The sequence below is a fragment of the Pituophis catenifer genome, unplaced genomic scaffold, assembly GCF_029215685.1.
Source record: "Pituophis catenifer annectens isolate HBS135680 unplaced genomic scaffold, rPitCat1.0.hap2 SCAF_13, whole genome shotgun sequence".
NCBI lineage: Eukaryota > Metazoa > Chordata > Lepidosauria > Squamata > Colubridae > Pituophis > Pituophis catenifer.
In genome coordinates this window covers 25,843,503-25,860,258 of record NW_027256893.1, presented here as the reverse complement: position 1 = coordinate 25,860,258, position 16,756 = coordinate 25,843,503, and the positions used below count along the sequence as shown (strand labels likewise).

Genomic DNA, 16,756 nt, shown 5'->3' with positions numbered 1-16,756 from the left:
CCTGCAGAAGACAAGCGCTGCATGATCTCAGCTCCAAACCAGGGACATTCCTCCCTTCCAGGAGCCAAGCAACCAGCCCGTGACCTCACCCAAGGGCCACTGTACTGAAGCCTCACTGCCCCCAAAGGGACCCTACTGGCTTCTTGTGGGCCTGGAAGAAAGCAGGCAATTTTGGAGGGCTTGGTGTTTTGGCTGAAATTGGGAGCCCCATGAAGCCAGCCGGGGGGGGGGGGGGATGCCAAGATCCCAGAAGTGAAGGGGGGTTCATGGCTGGGTAAAAGAGATTCTCCAACCACAGGCTGAGTGACAGACTTTAATTGGCTGCTCTCTTGGACTAAAGGCTGCCCTGCTGCCCATTGGGCAAAGCTCAGCTCTGAGGGGTCATGCGATGCTGCATTATTCTGCCTCCCTCCCCCCCCAAACCTCTGCTCCATTTCAAAAGAAGCAACACCATCAAAAACGTTCTGTCCCTCCGATAGGCCCACTATCCGCATCCGAAGAGCTAGAGTTGCTGACTGGAGCAGCTGATCATGCCCAGATACCAGGGATGGGAAGAAGGGCCTGGCTCACCTGGAGAGCTCTGAAGGCAGCTTTTCTCAGGGCCAGCCCGGCATCCCCTTTGGGCTGTTGCTTCAGTGGGGAAAAGTGAAAGGGCAGCAGGACAAGCAGGTCCCCCAGCTGCTCCCCCATCCAGGGCAGAGACCCCTGCCATGCTTCCCTACTGGCCCACCCCTGAAGACCTCACTGCTGCCTCTCTCCTGGGCCCAGTCAGGGGAGGGGCTGCCCATACAGGGAGGCCTGGGGGAAGCAGGGGCAGTCTTTCTGCTGATACTGAGGGGGCTCCAGTTGGAGCCGCTGCTGCACCTCACTTGGGGAGCAGCCTTCAGCCAGCAAAGCCTTCTCTGGGATCTTTGCCATGGGGACCCCCCCCCCAAGTTCCCCCAAAAACTTGAAAAGAAGCAGTTCCAAAACTGGGCCGGGGAGGGTCCCCTCTGCTGCCAGGGCAGGGCTGGAACAAAGATGGACAGCTGAGAATGGCAATCCTTGGGGGTGGGGTGACTCAATGGGGCATTCTCCCCTCTCTGAGCATGCTCATCCCCCAGGAGGCCCACTGCCCTTTCTGGATCCGTGCAATGTTGACCTGCACCCTACACGCCTGGCCAAGAAGAGAAGTCGTCTGCTGAGATCCCCGAGTTCCTGGCCAAAACCCTTCCCAGGAGCATGAAGTTTATCTAAAAGGGTCCCTGGGGTAAGAGGGCAGGGCCACCCCCCTGGAAGGCCTGGTTTTATCCCACCTGTGCTGCGAGGCTCTCGCCTTCTGTCTTTCCCAGGTAACTGGGAGGTTGTAATTGGTGAGGCAGGCGATTAGAAATATCGGCAGCTTCTAAGTAAGACTTTAATTTACTGGCAGATCAATAGCACTAGGGTTATATTGGCAAAATGTCTACAACTCTATTGACTCCCACAATTCCTCTTATCAATTTATCAGAAATCTGGAGGCCAGAAGATCTTGTCTGAAGTAAAAGGCTAGGAGGAAATGGGCTGCCCACGGCCAACCCCAAACGTCTTTGCTGGTAAATGTACCAGCCACCATCCTGGGAAGGAGGGGGGAAGGGAGAGCAGTTGAACCCTTCCATCGCTGAGGCACACTTGCTGTCCACACAGGAAAGCCATTCCTATTCCAACAAATTCCCAGATAACAAAGGATCCGCAAGGTGAAATGTATGTCTTCATCAATTCAGGATAAGGGCTACTCCTCCTTCTTGGGCTGAAGGGTCCAACCCACGAAGGAATGCCGTTCCTCTGGGAAAGCTCTTTGGCAGCTCCAGGAAGGAGGCTGCGGGTACCAGCCCAGAAGCCCCAGGCCAAGTCAGGGGAAAAGGCTTCTAAGGCCGTCATCCCACAGCACCCAGGAAAACACAGAGGGCCATCTCTACAGTTCCAGGAAGGGAGAAGCAGCCCTGCTAGCTCCTGCCTTTCCAGGGTAACACCTAAAGCCCTTTCCTGTCAGCTTTGCAATCTGATGAGATTTTGTCAGGCAAACCCTGACAAAAGGCCCAAGGCTCAACCCCACCCCCACCCTCGAGCTAGCCTTTGCCAAGGAATCTGCTCACCCTGCCCTCCAGCAGCTGCCACAAGAGGGAGGGAGGGGGAGGAGGAGGCCAAGATTAAACATCTTCTCCAACTTGTGTGATAGGAAAACTTTTCTGCCCCCCCCCCAGTTCTAACAACACCAGGTCCAAAGTGGCAAATCAGAAATCTCAAGTACTTTCCAAAGCTATTTGGTCAACAGCTCCCTCCCTTGGCTCTCCCTCCCCAGTTGATGGGCATTGGCATCCAAATGCTGCCACCAGGCTGGATTACAGATCCAGGACCCTGCTGGATCTCTCAGCCCTCCTCCCCAAGCAGGGAGTCTGAAAACCCCCAACCAGGCCACAGATGACCAGGTGCTTTCGCTGCCCTTCCTGAAGGGGCTGGGGATCAACAAAAAGGGGGCAGGTGTTCTGGCCAAATGTTTTTGCTGAGGTAGCAGCCAGAACACCCAGCCATGCCAACTGGGTCAAACTCTTGACATTTGCCAGGATTCAGACATGGGGGGGAGGCTGTTGCCTTTCTAGACCCCTCGAGAGAGGCAGGAGAGAAGGGAGATGGGTCTGGAGTTGCTCTGGTCTTTCAGAAGATGACCCTGGCCCTAAATTACTAAGGGCAAAGTTGGGAGCAATGGGACTGGGCACATCACTGGGATGCCTTTGGTGGATCCCAGTGTCGTAGCAGCCACCCAAATCCCAGAGTGCGCCTGGGAACTGCCTCATGATGCCCACAAGCAGCCTTGAAGCCCTGGGTGGGAAGGAGCTTTTTTGGTAGCAGAAGTGGGGAGGGGGAGGAGAAACCCACCTCTCTTCAAGGTTGCTACCACAGGCTGCCTTCCGGCTACGGACCCAAGGGCTGAGTCACAAGGATCTTCCATTGTCCTCCTGGCCATGGGGATGGAAGTCCGGAATGCATGAATTTCTCACCAGCCATCCATAGGTCAAGGGGCGAGCTGGTGACAGCCACATCCATTCATCTGGCAGGCCAGAGGAGACCAAGCAGCAGTAGCTCACCGCTGGAGAAGAACCCAGGAGTCTGGCTCCCACAACTCTCCCCATATCAAGGCTTCCCAAGAAGGCCCACAGCCCCCAAGCTGGCACTGACTTGGTTCGGTTTGGCGGGTCCCTCCAGAACATGCACAGGGCTATACAGTCCCCCTCACAACCTGAACCAAAGGGGCAAGCGCGAAGAATTTGGCCCCGTCCAGCCAGGACCTCCATGGCCTTCTGCCTTCTTTGAAATGCAGATTTGAACTTTTCACCTGATGGATGTCCACAGCTACAGCCCCTTTGTCCCAGCAGGGATCTGGAGCCATGGGGACTCTTCCCATTCTGTCAGGAGACCCCATCCTCAAATTTGCAAAGGTGAAGGTCAAGAGACCAGGAGTCATTTGAGGGGGGGATTCACTTAGCCCCCATCCTGCTGGAGAGACAGATAAGAGCCACCAAGACAAAGCAAGGCAGCTCCCATAAACAATGCTCCATTTATCCCAGCTTCCGTTCTTGCAAATGGAAGAGAGCCGCGCCGGCAAACTGTACAGTGGCTGCAGCCAGAAAACCCATCAGCTCAAGATGCCTGACAAAGGCGGCAGGTGAGAGGCCCCTCAGCTCTCAGAGAGAGAGACCTAGGCTGGGCCCTGCCTGCAGACCCGGTGGAAGCAGGGCTGCCACTGGGGGTAGGGGGGTGGGCCTTCTGCAGGACTGGGAGACAGTCACTTCTCCTTCTTCCAAGCAGCCTCAAAGCAAGAGGCAGCCTGCTGGGTTCAGAAAAGGGCCCAGGAGGAGAGCCCAAGGCTTTCCCAGGACTGAGCGGTTGCCGCTAGCAGGAAAGGAAGTTCAGGAGGAGAAGAACCTCCCTGCACTGCCATGAGAGAGGCAGAGCAGCCACACAAGCATTCTGAGTCCCGCTCCTGCCCACGGGGCCTTCCCAAAGGAGAAGCAGAGCCCCAGGCACACGCACACGCACCCTCCGCCAGGTAGCCAGCTTCCCTCCCTCTGGAATGGAGCCAGCCAGCCCAGCTGCCGAGGAATGCAGCAGGGCAGCTCTGCGCTTCCAGCTCTCCCTGGTCCCCTCGGCTGCCAGACAAGAAAGACAACCAGAGGTGGGGGAGGGGGCAAGGGGGGCTCACTTCCCCAGGAGGCCCTGGCAGCCCCTGGCCGGCCAGCCACACTCCTAGCAAGAGAGGGCCAAGTGGAGGCAGGGTCTATGAAGCAGGGACCCCTTTCTAGCCCGCTGGCTGGGAGGCTGGTAGCCCCTCCACTCACTGAGGCGCCCGGGGGGGGGGGGGGAGGAGCAGCTAGCCCCTCCTCCTCCCAGCCACAGCCCGACCTTCGCTTCACAGAAAAACGCACTTAAACAAAGGGCCTGACGTTGAAAAAGACGGGACACGTGCAAAGGCTGGAGCCAGAATTTGGGCTCTCCTCACTTGACACACACACACACACACACACACACACACACACACACACACACACACCGTCTGCAAACCACAAGAGATCCACACAGTGACTGTGATGAGGATTGGAAAGGGCCACTGAGGGCCCACTAGGGCCCCCCACCTCACTTTGACCTTGTTAGTGAAGAGCAGGCCCAGCCGGTCTCGCCAAGTCCTCCCAAGTTTTCTGGCCACTCAGCAAAAATCTACTGTCCTATATTTTAGAACTATTATTCTCTGTATGAAAAGGAAGAATAAACCAGAAGAAAAGTGAACCCGACTAAGAGCAAATTCCTCTTACATACTTACGTACAAATTAACATAAGAATTATTTCTGAAAATCCATTTCTTCATTCTTGTAGCCACAAGAATGAAGAAACGGATTTTCAGAAATAATTCTTATGTTAATTTTTAGAAAACCAAGCAAAATGCATCCAATTGAAAGAAATAGCCCATGTTTATTTGGAAGAAGCACACAGCTGTGCCTCTCCTTGAAACATCATACACATTGTCACCTGATCAGTGAACCCTTCAAACTGGACCCTCTTGGAAGCCCTCGAGGAAATAGAAAGAAAAGGCTTTGTTTGCAACTGTCCGGCGACAGGCCTGCCACGTTTAGGCATCTCAACATAAAGCAGGCATGGCTCCACTCAGCCATTACTGTGTACACAGCTCCAGGGCAAGGGCCTGCCTGGGATCAGCTTCACCAGCAGCAGGAAGGAAGAGCAATCCAAGACCAAAGCACCCACCCCAGGCCCAGGCCCGGAACCCAGGCTCCAGCACTGATGACCAAAGTCGGCTGGAGGGCCATCATTCCTGGGCAGAGGGAAAGAAGGGCAGGGATGCTCCCTGAGGACACAGCAAGGTATTTCCCCTCCAAAGAACAGGACACGCTGGGAAGTCGAAGCACACAAAGATGAAGGCGACCGAAGACGACAAGGGCAGCAGCAAAATCCTGAGCAAGAAGATAGGGGAGGATCTGGAGCCTTGGGCCCTCCCCACCAGTCTTGCTCATGAGAGGGACAATGCAGCGGGGGGGGGGGGGAGGGGAGTCACCCTTCCTAACACACACACATCCCATTTCTCCCACAGCTATGGCCAAGTGGTCACTTGAACTTGACAGAGACAAGAAGAGGAGCCCTCTGACCTCCTTCTCCTGCTGGACAAGATGACTTGGGGACCCTCCTTAACCATTACCACTCCCAGCAACTGCAGCCAGTGCACTGGGGGAGGAGGAGGAGGAGGAGAGCCAGCTGGAGGAAGAGAAACCAGCCTTTCTTCAGAGCTGCAGGAAATAAAGTGAAAAGCACTAATTAACTCAGCAGCAAGTTGCTACTATTTGCATACAAATGCAGCCACATATCACAGCTAACAAGCTAGGACAAGGCAAGCAATTAACATATGCAAATCCACCCTGGACAGCAGCTTCAGGGAGGGTCACTGAAAGGGGGCAGAGGAGAGCCCCAGTCTACGCAAACAGTCATCACAAGCGGGCCAAGGACAAGGGAGCCCAACACAAACTTACTAGAGCCGGCTGAGCCCCAGCGCCTTCCTCTTGCCCGCCCGCCCGCCCGGCTCAGTGGAACAAACTAGCCAGGCTACTCCACTGAAACAGGAAAGGCAAGACCAGGCACGAATTCCATACACCCAGGGGAGTTTCTCCACCCACCATGGCTGGCAGACGTTGTCCCCTGATCAGAACGGAGAGAGTGCCTGAGCCGAGCCATGTTCTGAAGGCCTGCACGCTCATCAGGGCAACAGCATAAGGCCATACGGCCCACTTCAAGGATGAAAGGAAACCAGCTCGAAGCAACTGCCATTCTTGTCCATGTGACCAAGCATGTTTCTATATCTAATCAGAGATATTCTTAATACGCTGCATCGCTGCAGCTACTCTTTGCAGACCTTTATTTACCTTAAGCAATAACAGCTTTTATTCGTTTTGGAAACAGACACTGAAGAGGCTGGTTCACTGCTTGGTAGGGCTTCTGTGCAAGTCCCTCAGAAGGCCCAGACCAACCCTCCACACCGTTTACAAGTCCAGGATCTCTTCCCCGGAAAATCCCACAGCCCACAATTATGAGGCTGACTTGGTTCTCAAAGGCACCAAAGATACCTGCAAGGGAGAACATGGAATCTCTTTGCTCTTCAGTGGAGTTCCTTCATCTGGACTGGCCAATCTCTCCATTTGGGCTGGTCCAAGAGCAAAGGTCTCATTCTCAAATACTGCTCTTTCTCTCCTACCCTGCAATGATTCCACCTGCTTCAAAAACTGGGTTAAGTTTGGATGTTCTGTGCCAATGTTCCTGAAATGGCAACTGTCTTGAAAGAGACAAGTCCTGTTGTTCCCAAGCGGCATTCAAGCAGCCAGCAGGAAATAAGGAGCTCCTGGCTTGCACTAAAGTCTCCCGTTGCACATCTCACCTAGATCCAAGCTGCTCGACTGACCGTGCCCAAAGGCAAATTTTATTTGTATTAGCAGGTAAAACAGGCAAAGGAACGGGGAACTAAGAAACCTCCCTATGTACGTAGTGCCTGTCAAAATCTCACGGCAAACAACATATCAGAAAACAAGACGCTGCTTGCTAAGAGGAGAGGGGGCTGCCTGGGTTCAGCTTCCCTTTGAATTGTGGTTCACTTCCAGGTTTCAGACCAGATTGGAGGAGAGAGTGGCGGCCAGGACGGCTTATTCGGTCAAAGCCTAGCTGGAGACTTTTCTGAGCAGGTCTGGACAGGGAATCAAGCAAAGGGCTACTGGAAACCAACGGAAAAGTCTGGAGAATCATAGTCATTTACAGGCACACAAAATATAAATAGCAACTATCCAATCAATCAGTCAAACAATCAATTATAAAAACAATAAATTCTCAGGCAAAACTAAAAGATCCAGCAGCACCAGAAATATAAATTAAACAGACTCTGAAAAAAGGAGCAGGGAGGGGGCAGCCACAAGGTGCTCCTAGTGAGAGGAGGTCTAAAGTGGGCCCCCACCCTCAGAAACCAAACTTAGGAGGGCCCCACCTCCATCCAGCTGATGGAGGCCTCTTAGCTACCCATTCGAAAGAGGCCTGCTTGCCTACCAGCCTCCCCCCCCCCCCGCTCCCCTCCCCCAGTCCATGGCCAGGAAAGGCTTTCCATGTCTCTCTAAGTTTCATCATTGTCAACTGTGAATGGTTATTATAAGACCCTGTTTGCTTTGACGATGGGAACATTTAGTGTCCACTGTACTCTCGCTGCTTTTGTTTGGGAAGATTTTAGATCATTTATAAATCATCCTAGGGCTTTACATCAAACAGAAGATCCACTTTTAGAAGGCCCTTCAAAGAGACAGACATATATTCAGAAATCTCCCACGCCAAATAAGCGGAGCTAGATTTTGAAAATAACAGTGGGAGTCACAGCTCCTCAACCCCAGGATGGCCCCAGCTTCACATCCAGACAGCAAAGCCAACACTTGCCTGCCTTCCCTTCTCCATCCTCAACCTGCTGCGGCCAATCCAGCATCATTCATCCGTCACCATCACCAACCTTCTGCAGCATTCCCTTCGTTGTCCGATACAATAAATCTCTTGGGTTTTCGGAATGTCAGCAATAGCGATAAACTTTGGACACAAGCAATGCTCTGGGTCAGTTAAAGGCTATGTCCTGAATGAAAAAAATGGAAGGCAAGACTCCAAAGCAGAGCCAGCAGCCACTGAAGAGAGGGAAGCAGCCCTGCGCTCTGTTCTCCCCACCCAGCTCCTCGCATCTCTTCACCCACAGCCATGCTTTAATCAGAAGGTTAATTAATTATCATTTCAATAAAACCTGGTTTCCCTGCAATCTGGCTCTCGGCACCCAGATCTATTTTATTTATTTAAAGAATTTATATTGTTACCTATTTCATATACTGATTCTTGGCAGCTGTCAACAGCCTGTAAACACAAAAATGAGGGCAAGACCACTCTTCCGGCCAGGTGCCAGACCAACCCCACAATTACCCTCCTAGCCCACCATTTGGGGGAAAGAGCCTGGAGGGCAGGCTTTTCCAAATCTCAGGTGGGAGGATTCTCAAAAGGGGTGGGGAGACACAAAGAAGGGGCACCGCCAGGGTCCCATCAGATGACAAGGTTTAAGGGAGGCAACTTGGAGTGTGCTCACCCTTTCTGACCTAATGGGGCAGAGAGAGGGAGGGTCCCACAAATCTTTGTCCTATACCATGCAGTGCTTTAAAAATTAACAGCCCCTTAAATTGCCTCCAGAAAGCAACTGGGAACTGGTGCAGCTCATGCAGGTGGACTGATTCAGGACCAGATGATCTTCAAGGGCAGCCCTGTGTAGAGTGCACTGCAGTAATCCAATTGGGGGTGACGAAGGCATGAGGGATGGTGAGTGGAGGAGGTACACCTTCATCCCTTAGAATCCAGGAATCCCTGCTTAGTCCAAGTCTCGGTACTCGGCCACCAGCAGTCTTACTTCTACCCTACTCTTATCAGCGTAAAAGTCTGAGCAACAACTAACCTCAGCTAATGGAAAGGTGTACAGGTAGTCCTCAATTTAGAGAGCCTGGAATTTCAGCGGTAAGTCATTGCAGTTGTAAGTCAGCATGTGACCAGAGTCAATTTTATGACCGTTTTATGACTGTCATTAAGCATTAAGTTACAAAATGCAGCCATGAGACCACGGGGTGCTGCAACCCAGCTTGTAAATGCAAGCTGCTACCAAAATGCGATCACAAGATCTTGGGGGTGATGCAGCAGTTGCAACTTTGAGGACACATCATATGTAACTTTTTTTTGAGTCTGCTGTAACTTTGAACTGTCGTTAAATGGCTGGTTGTAAGTCAAGGACTACTTGTATGTGTGCAGTTTTACTGCAGGATCGAAGGCCAAAGGCAAATCCTAATTGGGCAGAGCGAGAGGTTGTTGTTCACAGGCACAACCCTTCACATTTCCTGGCCTCAAACTTGCCCCAGGGAAGCTATTTTCCAAAGTCCCCAAGGGCAGGGCAAGACAAGACCTAAAGGATGGAGAGCTGGAATTAAGGAGGAATTTCCTGACAGCGAGAAGAATTAATCCGTGGAGCAGCTGGCCTCCAGAAGTTGTGGATGCTCCAACACTGGACGTTTTTAAGAAGAGATTGGACAATCCATTTGTCTAAAATGATATGGGTCTCCTGCTTGAGCAGGGGGTTGAACTAGAAGACCTCCAAGGTCTCTGGCATAAGGAACCCATCACTGGCACCCGATTATACTGGCCGGGGACCCATGGGGAGGAAAACATTCCCAGAGAAGCAGTTCCCTCTTTGTAGTTCTTCTAATGACTAGGAACCATGGACCTATGAGCAGGTCAAGGATTATATGGCCAGGTAAGGCTCTGCTCCACCCCACCTCAGCTTCTGCTCCCTAGGGACCTCCCCTCCCAAAACTGGAAGGGAGCACAAGGAGGAACAAAGGCTTGACTACCAAGTTTACTCAGAGAATCCCATTTTTATCTTCCTGGTGCTGTTGCCATTCACCCATCCCCAAACAGCTCCCTGCAGCAAAATCAAATCTCCAGGCAACTGTCCTCTCTCCATGCAGACGTCCTACTGTGGCCACAATAGCCACCATCTTGGCTTCTTCAATGTACCATCTTCAGAAGCGACTGACCACCCGAGATCCTGATCAGCAAAGCTTCCTCTGCGCAGCAGCAGAGCTCCACTCCCTGGGGAGCTCGTCCGTCCCTCATCTCTCATGTCCATTTCAAGTTCAAGAGAGAGGCAGGCAGCACTTGGGTCTCCCTCAAAGCCAGAAGGGCCATTGCTTAATTCTGGCATCCAACACTGTGTAAGCCCACAGTTTATGGGTTAGCCTGCTCTACAAAGTCAAGCCCTTGTGCTTTATTCAATAAATCATGGTTATGCAAGTCATGGCTGCATGCCAGGGGCAAGCCCAGCTTCAGAAAAGATGTTCAAAATGCAGCAGCTGATGCGAGTGCCAGCAGGATGAAGCACCCCCACCCCCGTGGCCCTGCAGTGAGCAATCCAAGCAAGGAGCACCCTTGGCCAGGTGCCCTAATGGTGCTGCCAAGCTCCCTGGCACTGAGCTGCGCCTGCTTCAGAGCGTGTCATTTCCCAAAGCCCACAGAGTGATCAGCGCTGGGAAGGCCTCTGCAGACCCACTCCCTCTGGAGCGCTGCAAGCACCTGTGCATGACAGAGACCCCCGTGAAGGCCTTTTCCAGGGCACCTGGGTCCCAGGTAGGCAACAGGCCACGGGGGCAAGTTGTCCAAGCAACTGGAGGTAATGCAGCAAAGGAACTTTTGGGAGCTATGAGGTCAAAACCATCCCACTTTGCCAGGAACAAGATGGAAGCCCCAACAGAAAAGAAGCTCAGGGTTGATCTGCTGTTACTCTCTGAACTGAGATGTTTGCCTGCCAATTAGGGAACATTATCAGTATGGAGGATGTTGCTCAGCTGGGTAACGAAATGTCTCCAAGTTCAAAGAGCACCAAGGACTTCATAGATGCCCATAACCAAATCAGCCTTAAATTAAATAGTCCTGTTACCCTACAGAGCAGTTACAGGAAAGGCAGGAATATGCAATGCTACTCGCAGCTGGAAAAGGGCCTGGGCTGAGGCTGCTGGGCCCCAAGTGGGGACTGGCCCTTGGGGAGGACTGCTGCTCTCCTGCATCGAGTTCCCCCTGCCCAGCGGAAAATCTCCAGCCTTGCTAATTAATCCTGGTTGTTCTGCTTCCCTCATTGCTACCTGTGAAGCTGTGTAACACCTCCAAAGCAGGTTAGAAGCACAATGGCAAAGATGCGTTGGAGTTTTTGAGTGCAGCTGGACTAATGGAACATCTGATACTGTCTGCTGAACAGAGATGCTTGCCATAGCTGAGTACTAAAAATTGAGAGGGAGAATTGTTTTATGTGAGCCGTTCAGAATGCTGAAAGAAGTTTGTCCTAAGAAATCTGTTCCAGATACTCCCCAACAGCCCCAACAACACATCTAAAGACATTGGATGTCCTGAACACAGCCCAGGCCAGAGCCAAGGGGAAGAGCCAGGCTCACTGCAGTTGAGGAGAGCCTGACAGGATGGCTGCTCAGACGGAGGGGACTGCTGGGGCTTCTTCTGGGTGGTCTGCAGTACCCCATATGATGTCCTCCTTTAGCCTTAAGTTCTCCTTCCTTAGAACATCTAGTTTGCCAGCCTTTGTTGGGGGGAAAGGGAGATGGGCGAGAAAATCCTGTTGGACATCAGCAAACCCAAAGGTTAAATGGAAGCTCTTGAGCTCCTCGTGGTACCCAAAGTGCTTTCAGTGCACTTATCCAGCCATTACAGTTCTGTCAGGCAGGTGATGGGGACAGGTCCTCTTCATACACTGCCAGCCAGGAACAAGGCACCTGCTGGAAGGCAGCCCCTACCAGTGAAGCAGCAGCCATATGCTTCCACTTTTCAACCCAGTCCAGCCCAGAAGCCCACCAGGAATGTCAACAATCCTTCAAGGGATTCACACACCCCAGGAAGATGGCAGCCCTTCTCTTCTCACACTGAATTTCCAGGAAAAGCGAAGGCTCTTCAGGCAGGCTTGTGGCCTTTTCCCTCCACGCCACTCCTCTTTCTTCCAGAGAGCCTCTTGGCCAGGCAGGGCATCAGCCAGAGGTCACGTCTGCAGACTGGCCTGTTCCAGGTCAAGGTGCCTGAGCAATACACCACCATGGCGTGGCCCTTGGGGAGTTGCAACGGCTGCTTCAGGAGTCCAAAACAACCCAAGGCCCTAGCTGAGCCACAGCACCAGAAGGGCTGCAGCATGAGAGCCCATGGGGTGCCCAGTTTCAGCTCTACGCTGGGCCAAAGCCCAATGGCTTTGAGCCAGTCACCCCTCATCAAGCTACCTCACAGGGGCTGCTGCAGAGGCCCAATCAAGGGAGCCCTGCGAGGATGTTTCCTTCCCTTCCTGAAGAAAAGGGAGATAAGCCCAGCAAATCACAAGAACTGCTCAGTTGCCACCACAGAATCATTCAACGCCTTGAGGCCTTCTCATACAGGAGGGGGACAGGGGAGGACCGACTGCCCCCCCCCCCCCAAGCACAATGGGATCAGCTAAGGAAGATTTCCCCAGGACTTGACCAGCGTGGTCTAGAAAATGCTCAGAAGGGAAGCTCCCATTTGAAAATTTAAAAATAGCTCCTTCAGCAACTCCATCCACCGAAAACCCTCAACACCTGTAGTAGCAACCTGAAAAGGCTCCTGAAACAAGAACACTAACCCACCTAATTAAAGGCAATACGGATTCTAATCAAGCACAGGGAATGTTTCTTATTTTGCACCATCATGAAAAAGCAACTTGAAATTCTTCATTACAACAACAAATTGTGAAACCAGCTGAAAAGCCGCCTTGGTCCCCAGTGCAATCTCCCAAATCCACTGGCTCAGACTCCTTCATGTGCCCAAGTGCCATTACAGGCAAGTAGGGTATTCGGTGGCTGCCAGGCCCGACCACACCAGACTTTACCCTCTCCCTCCTGAAAGGACCCAGCGGAAAAAAAAATCTGATTAAAGGGCCAAGGTTGCACCGGCCACATATTGCCACATTCCCTGAGAAGCTCCCATCGCCCTCCTCCTTTTAACTTGTGGTTGCTGTGGAGATAACCGCTTCATCCACAGACATCAGCCCTGGGGGCACTTGAAAGGAACCGGTGCCCCATCCCCGGCTGAGGTGTCTCTTTCAGGGCCAGAACAGGCACAGCCGTTCCTTCCCTTCCTCTGCTGTGTTGCAATCCGAGAGGCTCAATCCATCTCTGTCCTTCCTTAACTGGGAGGGGGCCCTTAAACAATCCCCCCCCATCAAGCACAGACCACTCTCTTGGCAACATCAGCTGGGTCTCTCCACACACCCATAATTACTAGACTCCTCAGCCAACTAACATCCTTCTCCCACAACAGTAAATGTGCAGTTACCTATCCGTTTATTTCTAAAAACACTGCCAAACAACCAAGTACTTGTAGAAGGTTTCACCTGGCCCCTTTGTTTCTCAGTCTTTCCTGACACGGCATCTAGTCTACCCCAAAGTTATTTAGGGCCCAGCCTTCCCTGAAAATGAACCACAACTGCAACCAGCCGTGAGTCCATGACTCACAAAGGTTTCAGCTATAGCATTTCTCATTCTGATATTTATCAAATAAAAAATTGATAAATAAAATATGGACAACTGGATGGTAGATGGGATACTTCAAGGGAATCGAGAAAATGAGATTTTGAAACCTTAGGCTGAAGTAGTACTGACTCTTTTCTTTTCTTTGGAACAAAAAAAATTGCAGCCTAATAAGGAAAGCTGTAATGGCAGAAATAAATAAAAAAAGAACACTTCAAAATGTAGAAAGCATGAGGTCAGGCCTTCAAAAAAAAGGTCTTGCCGCATCTAGGCAGCCAATGCTGCATGGGTCAAAATGAAAGCGTGGCATCATCATCATCATCATCATCATCATCATCATCACAACAACAGCAACAACAATGATGCTTCCTGAAATAACACCAGGAGAACTGCAAAAAACTGTGCTCCTCGGAACATCGTATATTTTAAGAAAATACTTGGTCGATACCTAGGATGCTGGCAGCAACCCATATCAACCATCAGTGCCAGTAAATAATATTTGTGATACATTTTTAAATGTTCAGTTGACTGAGTTTCATGTTTAATGAATAAAAGGTATGATAATAATAATAGCCTTTATTGTCATTGTACATCATGTATACAATGAATTCAGTCTCTCTTCCCTGTTCACCGCCCCCCCCCCCAAGAATTCCAGCACAAAGGGGAGTAAAGAAAGGCTCAGCTCCCTCCCTCCCAGGCTCTGTTTAAGGGGCTGATAATGATGGGATTTGAGGTTTCCAACTAAGTGGTCTGTTAATTAGCAATATCTGTGGTAATCAAGGTTGATCTGCCACACATCCAAGGGCACGGAGGCTTCCTAGTTTCTGGTGTCCTCGAGCACAGTGAGGGGCTCCAGTCACCCAAGACCTGAGGCAGCTTGCTCTCCCTGCGGAAAGAGGCAGGGCCAGATCTGGCAACACCCTGGCCTGATCCAGGGACTTACTCTGGAACGGTGGTTTCCCATTCCTTAAATAGAATTCATTCAACCCCCCCACCCCTCAGAATGGCACCTGCGAACAGGGGAGGAAAGAGGCCTTCCAAAGCCCAGGAAAGGTCTGTGCCTTTGATCCTCCCCCCACCTCAGTCTTCCCACCCCAGGCCCTTCTCGAAGCCCTTCCCTCCTGACCGGGCTCACTGCGGGCAGGGGCGCTGCTGTGCAAGGGAAGTCAACTGGCCCACAACGGAGAAAGGGATGCGGGGGAGGGGTCGGTTAGAAACTGGGAGTAGGGACGGCGGGGCGGAGAAGGGCAGCGCCCCTCTTTTCGCAGCAGGAGCCCCGGAGGCTGGCCTGGGATTTGCAAGTGAATCGAAGTTGTTTTAGAACTTTAAAAAGAAAGTGGGGAGGGGACACTAGAACAATCACACCCACGGGGCATAAAAAGACACAACAGGAAAGGGACATTAACGCCTCCTGACGCGGAAGCCCCGATATTTAGCCGGACTCGCAGCCGCCCCAGTCGCCGGGCCAGGGCTCGCTCCGCGGCGGCTGCCTGAATGGAAGGAGGCGGCGGCGGCGGCGCCCGCAAGGCCTGCTCGAGCCCCGCGGACACAGAAATCCGTCGGCCTGCGGCAGCCCCAGCACAAACAATACCGACAACGGCTTGTCGAGAGCCGACCCGAACTCCAGGCGACACGGGGCGGCCGGCCGAAGCCTCTGGGGAAGGCGAAGGCTCCGGCCGGCGGTCGCTCGCCCGCGGCAGCCCTGCCCGTCGTCCCTGCCGCTCGTGAGAAGATCCCGGCTCCGAGTCTCCCCCGGGGCAAGTTAGGCGATGTGCCCCACGGCCGGGAACGGGGCTTTTTAATGCGGCTAAAGGTCGGAGATCCGAAGCAGCCGCCGCCGCACCGAGCCACCCGCATCAGAGCAGCCGCCTACCGCACGAGCGTCCCCGGGCGGGAGCCTGGCCCGAGCCTCAGGCGGTTCGGCCCCCGGGCAAATCGGCCCGCGACAAGGCTGCTTGGCCGGCGGCTGCGGAGTCTGGCAATCGCCTCCTAGGCAAGGCTTGAGTGACGAAAAGCCCGCAGCCTCTTGTGTAACTCAAACCGCAGCTCGGGCACGGAAAGGCCGGCGGAAAATGCGTGGCTCGCAGCGATAGCCGAGGTTGGCTAGAGTTGCCCGCAGCGGCCGCCGCCAGAAGCCCGCTCGATCCCGGGGCAGGGAGACCGGGCAGGCTCCGGCCGAGGCGGCGCTGCGGGCCACGGTTGGCTCTGGCCGAGGCGGGCGGGATTCCTTCCGGGCGAACTTTGGGCCGCCGCCGCGAAGCGGCTTAGCAAAGCGGCGCGGCGAGAAAGCGGCACGGCTCAACTTCGCGGTTTCCGGCGCGGTGCGGGACCGCCGCGACTGGGGACAAACCACGGCCGCTCCAGCGCAGGCGGAACCTTCCGGTCCGGGGAGCCGCAGTCGCCCGGCCGAACGGGAGCCGCGCTTAGCCCCGGCCCATCTGGCCTCGGCCGGAGAACGGCCCGAACGGCCGACTCGGCACCAAGCCACGGGCTGGCTGTCCGGTCGCCCTGCGGCGGGCCGGGGCTCCGGAGCGGCAGCCCCCGCAAGCGGGGAGAGGCGGCTCGCGCCGGGCCCGAGCACAAGAAGGCCGCCGACCGAGAGCGGCCGCGGCCCGACGCTTCCGAGGCTGCCAGATCGATTATGCAGATGGACCGATCAATGTGGCCGCTCTCGGCGGGCCCCGCGGCGCTCCCGCTCCAAACTGCCCTCCGCGCCCATCGGTAGACCGGCGCCCGGCCCGGCCTGGGCCGCTCCGCAGCACCTGCCCGCGGCGACAGGCGCCCAAAGTTTCCGCCGTGGGGAGGAGAGCAGCGGCCCCGATCCGGCGAGAAGGGGCCGGGCTACCCCATGCAAAGCAGCCCGGGCGGGGCGCAGCGAAGTTGCCACTTACGCGGCGGCGGCGGCGGCGGCTTCCCTCCTCCTTCGCCCGTCCTCCTCTTCTTCCTCCTCGGCCCCTCCTGCTGCGATGGCTCCGGCGAGACGGCTAATCCCGGTCGGCGGTGGGGGTGCGACGGATCCCATGAAGGCTGCGGGCGCGGCGGGCTCCGAGCTGCAGCCCGGACTGGCGGCGGCGGCGGCGGCGGCGAGATGAGGCAGAGGAGAGGCGCGG

General features: G+C 54.1%; 1 protein-coding gene across 1 annotated transcript in view; it reads right to left on the bottom strand.

Annotated features, from left to right (window-relative positions):
• Nucleotides 1-16,562, bottom strand: part of ZFHX3 (zinc finger homeobox 3) — a 77,008-nt gene extending 60,446 nt beyond the window's left edge. Inside the window, exon 1 of the mRNA XM_070952678.1 lies at nucleotides 16,538-16,562. The gene's annotated coding sequence lies outside the window, so the exon portion shown is untranslated. The remainder of the gene's footprint in view (nucleotides 1-16,537) is intronic.
• Between the last annotated feature and the right edge of the window lie 194 nt (nucleotides 16,563-16,756).